This window comes from Myxocyprinus asiaticus, chromosome 6, assembly GCF_019703515.2.
Source record: "Myxocyprinus asiaticus isolate MX2 ecotype Aquarium Trade chromosome 6, UBuf_Myxa_2, whole genome shotgun sequence".
In the NCBI taxonomy this organism is placed as follows: domain Eukaryota; kingdom Metazoa; phylum Chordata; class Actinopteri; order Cypriniformes; family Catostomidae; genus Myxocyprinus; species Myxocyprinus asiaticus.
In genome coordinates this window covers 30,383,440-30,390,091 of record NC_059349.1, presented here as the reverse complement: position 1 = coordinate 30,390,091, position 6,652 = coordinate 30,383,440, and positions in this window count along the sequence as shown.

Here is a 6,652-nt window from a genome sequence, read left to right as displayed (position 1 = left end):
CAGAGAGGGAGTACTATGGTATGCATGTTATAACTACATCTGAGCACGGAGAAATCAGCATACACAGCGGGATCAATAGCAGACCTTGATTATATGTCACAGAATACTGGGGTTGGATTCAAATGCAGGTCACACCGAGTAAAAGCTCTTGCTTGCTGCCTTAAATAGTGATTGCTGCTGGCAGAGTGGCCTGCCACTTTGTTTATTCTCAAGCTTTCAGGCCGAGTGTTTAAGCATGACAGCCGATGTGTGATACATTCATTTAACTGGGACTAAGTGAAACATTACTCACCTCCTTTTTCACTTTTTTGAGAGGAATTTTCACAAGCATTTCCTAAAATGCCCAACACACTCTCATGGCAAAATCGTAAAGATTCGTACAACTTTTCTAAATTTGGCCAATTTATATGAATTCGTATGACTTTCACTACAGCCAATGACGTCCCTGGACATCGTTTCCATCTAATATGTGACAATTACTTGCTTCTGTCACACACAACAGCTTCCTATCATGTTTACACACTCTACTGATCAGTTAGGTTTAGATAAGGGGTTTGGGTAAGGGCATAATATTAATAAGAATATCCTTAACACCTCGTGCGCGGAACTCGTGCTTACTTCCGCATTAGACATCCGGGCCTTTGCATGTGATGAAATCGTACGAATATATATGAATGAAATCGTACGAAATCATACGTAATAGTCAACTCCTAAAATATGTATGAATTTTCATGAGATCTGGTTGAAAATACCCCTAAATCTTTAAACGCCTATCTGGAGAGATATTTAACCCTGCTTTTAAATTCCTGACCCACTGCAAGCAAATGCACCATTATTTTACATGGCAAGTGGGCTCCAGTGAGTATGTTAAAGAGATAGTTCACCCAAAAATTTTAATTCTCTCATCATTTACTCACCCTCATGCCATCCCAAATTTGTATGACTTTCTTTCTTCTTCAGAACTCAAATAAAGATTTTTAGAAGAATATTTCAGCTCTGCATATCCATATAATGCAAGTGAATGGTGACCAGACCTTTCAAGCTCTAAAAATCACATAAAGTCCACATAAAATTAATCCATATGAATCCAGTGGTTTAATAAATGTCTTCAGAAGTGATATAATCATTTTGGGTGAGAAACAGTTCAATATTTCGATCCTGTTTTACTATAAATCTCCACTTTCACTTTCAGAATGTGAAAGTGAGAGTGGCATTTCTGGCATGATGTGAGTAAATGATTTTTAGTTTTGGTGAACTTTTCCTTTAAGCTGTCAGATTTGTGGAATGAGATGTTACATAACATAACTCATTTTATTGTTGACCCCTAACATTTCAGTGCATTAATTGCATTCCAACTGCATCTGTCTTTGTTGAAGAGAGATGTACACAATACATTCTAATTAACCAATTCTCTCTCTCTCTCTCTCTCTCGCTCTCTCTCTCTCTCTCTCTCTCTCTCTCTCTCTCTCTCTCTCTCTCTCTCTATATGTATTTATAATGTTTCTAAATGCATCTTTCAACAGCCATATTTTCACTTGAATACCTTCCAGTTCAACAATTTTGTAGGGTGCATGAAATTACATGCTGTAATTGTCATTCAGTATGACAACAAGGCCTATGCGGTTGTTTGTAAATATCCCTTTGACTGTTTAATATCGTTTAATAAAGTACTGTGTACTTCCATGTTAATTCCCCTTGTTGCCCCAGGCTGGCACAAAACCAGTTCTGTTTTGTTACATGTAATCCGCTTTGATTATTATTGTGATTAAATGCTGCAGTTATAATTTAAACTCTTTCCATGAGCCTTATTAGAATATTAATCCTAGATGCAAGCTGAATAAGAAGCAGCCTTTGACACCTCATGAATTTTTAGGTGTAAGTGGACAGTGATTTGGCAGAGAAGAACGAGATGGACATTCTTGGTGGAGCCCAAGACCCTTTTCTCTGCTCTATATGAATCTCCCCATCACTCCATCCCTCATGCTGGACGGCTCTCACAGCTGGCCTCTCCCTTTCAATATTAACGTCCTGTCTTCTTTGTTTTGAAACTTTGGTACAGATCAGATATGCACCATGTTGATTGCCTGTCTGGAGGACTGCCTTTGATTCTGCCAGGTTCACAGACTCAAGGCAATCATTTACACCCTGCGCTATTAGACAGAACACTTTCTCTGATTCTGTTAGGCTGCAAGTATCTAATGAATTCAAAAGTGAGTTGCAGCAGGAGCTGATGGGGGTCTCATCTTATTAAAAAAACATGTGTGTTGTCAGAGAAGGGCAATGAGGAAGGGGGTGTGGTTGATGGGGGGTGAGGGGTGGCACCTGGAAATGCTTGACTTATAACTCTGGAATTAGAATTCACACTGTTGCTAGAATTCCTTTGTTTGAAGGACAGTTCTGGCCACCAATACTTGACTTCTAAAAGGGATAGTTCACAAAAAATGTAAATACTGTTATTTCTCTATTGTTCCTTGACTTTTTTTTTTATTCCATGGAAAACAAAGGAGATGTTATGCAGAATGACAGCCTCAATCGCCATTCACTTTCAGTGTTTGCTTTTTAAAAAGGTAATTCTCTCAGGTCAGGGCATGAATATTATTACATCCCTCAAAATAAATAAATTGAATGTATCTTTTGCCTCATTATAAAGCAAATTGCTTTGCATGTGACCCACCTCTTTGTGGCATAAAGAGAGAGAGAGAGAGAGAGAGAGAGAGAGAGAGAGAGAGAGAGAGAGAGAGATTAAACAGAGAAATTGATAGCAAGAGAGTGAAATGGAGCAAGAAAGAGAGAGAGATTTGCCATGAGTGGAAGCATGAGGGGCTTTATCTTATGATTTATCTCTGTGTTGAAAGCCAATTATACATGTGACACTGCCTCAGAGAAGGTCTGCGCTTTAATTTGTGTGAAACAGCCATGGCATTATGTGTTCACGTCACAAGTATAAATCACAGTCTACATATAATGGCTTTAGAGGAACTCTAAGGTCAGAAACACAGAGCAAAAAAAAAAAAAAAAAAAAAAAACCTGAAACATCCAGTGGGATTGCAAAACATTTAAACAAGTGATTCTAGATTTACATAGTGAATATCTAAAGAGGTTTTTAAGGTAATAACACACACACACACACACACACACACACACACACACACACACACACACACACACACACACATAGTATGCATACAGAGACAAGAATGAATAATTATTGGAAACTAAGCTCACATTGATTTGTCTTGAATTACATGTATGTACTCAGTCACAAGTGGTAAAGCTGACAAATGCTTATGGCTATCCTCCACTAACACTTTCAAACATCAGAGAGCTGCGTATGCAGGTTTAGTGTTACAACATAGCAAACAAACTCTGTCTGTAACTTTGTTAAAACCCTGGGTTTAGGATCACAAACAGACACAGTGCCTCATGAAAGCACTTTCCATTCCTCAGCTCTGATTTGTTTAATGTCAAGGATCAAACACACACAGATCTTCTTGCAAATAAACTAGGGTGCGATTAAATCGATAGGGAGAGAGGGAGGATGCTAGAAACTTCAGCTGCAGTCATGACTCCTGTGGTTCATAAACTTAAACTAGATATGGACCACTTTGAAAATTGTCACGTTTCCATTATTACTTGGAATTTATTACAACAAACTACAATGATGCAAAACTATGTATACTATGTATCTACAGTATATACCGTGTATATATATATATATATATATATATACACACACACACACACACACACACACACACACACACTGTATATACTATGTATAGTATATAGTATATAAAAGCATCTGCTAAAATGAATAAATATAAACAGTGTACTGTACCTATACCTATATATAACTATACATACAGGTATAGGGTATAAATCAATGTGCAGATTTTGTGTAAGATTATATCTTAAAAGTTTATAGTGTATTGTCTATAGAAATCCATAACATTAAAAGTCCAATCCAGGTTATTACAATGAAAAATATAATTCCTTTCAGAATCAGGCATTCCAAAGTATTTCAGTTTACAGTACATTTTAGTTCCGTCCATTGATAATTCCACAGTAACAATTAAAAACTAGCAAACATTATACTGGCATTATGTCTAAGACAAAATCAGTTAGCAAGTATGTGGCATTATGACAGAAGGAAGAAGCCATAAAAAAATGTATTACATTAAAAATCCAGTCCAGTTTATTAATGACAAAATGTAATTGCATTCAAATGCAAAATTTTAATTTAGATTTGAGTGATATTGAACATTGCAGCAATGTTGACACAAAAATGAAAAACTAGTAATACAATTGCAAGTTCTTTTCATCTTATCTTCTGTTACCTGAACTGAAAGATGCATAAGGCTCTTACCTTAAAAAAAACACACACAAACAAAACAGCCTCCTGTGCTCTTCTGAGAGCATGTCATCATCATGGAAGTCTGATGCTGGCTTCTGTGCTTGCCTCTTGGCAGCGCTCAGATTTCAAGACTGACTACAGTTGTGTGTGAGACTCCAGCTGCCTCTCTCTATCTCATTCTCTCTCTCGCTCACTCTATCACTCACTCCCTCACACATAAACCCCTCTCTCTCCTGCTCTATCCTTTCTTTCTTGCTCTGCTGGACAAGGATGCAGTTTGCAGAGGGGAGCAGTCTCTGATTGGTTGCCATTCATAAGATTGTGATTGGGGATGGAGTTGACAGGGGGGAGGTAGGACAGACAGAGAGAGAGAGAGAGAGAGAGAGAGAGAGAGAGAGAGAGAGGGAGAGGGAGAGATGTTGGCAACAGACCAGGGCATTGAAATGAGGAGAGTGGGTTTAACACAGCAGGCATGATGACTTTTAAGAATTAAATCCTGGACTAAAACATGGTTAAAGGCCATCAACAACAGGAGTATCTGTGACATGCTAAACATTGCAAACCTTAAATCAGTGTAACTACATTATGCTGTTGAAAGGACAATTGTTTTCATTGCACATATACGCGCAAATATATAACTGTCAGATTTTTCTGCAGAGCACATAAATCAGATCGCTCAGTGGAGTTGGCAGCCTTTTCCAACAAAAGGAGTTCAAGAAATGCATGCAGCTGAATAGGACACAGAGAGGGCAATACATTCAGTGAAAAAACAGGGAATACAGAGTAAAATAAAAAAAATTGAAAGTCAAAATTTACTCACCTTTAAGTTGTTCCAAACCCGTTTGACATTCTTCTGTGGAACACAAAAGGAGATGCTAAGTTGAATGTTAGGGACTGATGGCTTCAGTCACCATTAACTTAAATATTTTTTCCATACATTGAATGTGAATGGGGACTGAGGCTGTCAGTCCCTTACGTCATTCAGGTTTGGAAAGACATGAGGGTGAGTCATTTTTGCAATTAAACAAAAGTAAAAGTAAAATTTGAAAATCCATCTGCCTTGCAATTGGGTTCTTTTTCTTCTAACGTTCAATCACAAGTGAGAAATCTTGGGGTTATTTTTGATTCGTCATTAATTTTTGATAAACAAATTATTGCTGTGGTAAAGGGAAGTTTCTTTCATCTAAGATCTGTCACTAAATTAAAACAGTTTCTTTCTCCAAAAGATCTGGAGATTGCAATCCATGCTCTTATTACATCACGTTTGGATTACTGTAATTCTCTGTACATCGGTCTGCCTCAAACTGCTATTTCTCATCTTCAAATTGTTCAAAATGCGGCAGCTAGATTTCTTACTGGCACAAAAAAGAAGGATCATATTTCTCCCATTTTAGCAACTTTACATTGGCTTCCCGTTAATTATGTTAACATCATAACATTAAGTACATCAGTGACCTTTTGAATCCTTACTCTCTCCAAAGAGCACTTAGATCATGTAATCAACTTTGAACTCTTATCTGTCTCTTGTTTTCACTGTAAAACTAAGGGTGGCCGGGCCTTCTCCGCTGCAGCTCCCAAACTTTGGAACAGCCTGCCCTTTCACGTGAGGTCAGCTCCTTCACTAGCTAATTTTAAATCTGCTCTTAAATCTTATCTGTATTCTCTATCTTTTGATAATTCTTAGCTTAAGTGTTTTATGTTTTAGTTACACAGACTGTATTCTGTTTATTGCACTGTATATTTTGTGTGCCGCATGTTGTTTATTAATGTTGTCACTTGCGTATTTGCACCTGGATTTTTTTTCTTTGATACGTTTTACATTTTACTGTACAGCACTCTGTTGCTTTTAAATGTGCTCTAGAAATAAATCTTGACTTGACTTGAGTAAATGATGGCAACATTTTCATTTTTGGGGTGTACAAACCCTTTGTCTTACTTTATATATATGTTTTTTTTTATTTATATATATATATATATATATATATATATATATATATATATATATATATATATATATATATACACACACACACACACACACACACATACATAATTTAATGTTACCAAATCAACCTGACTACATTAGGTTACACCAAAGACAATAATTTTAAAGGGTTATATCTAGTAGAATTTACTCCTTAAGATAAAAACTGCACATTTTCACATTTTACAGTATATTTTTCCCTCAACTATATTCAATCCATTAATATCCATAAGTTTCTATCTCTTTTTATAGCTAAATTGCTTAAATTTCATAAACAAGGTTTCTATTTTATGTACAGTATGGAGTTTAGGAAT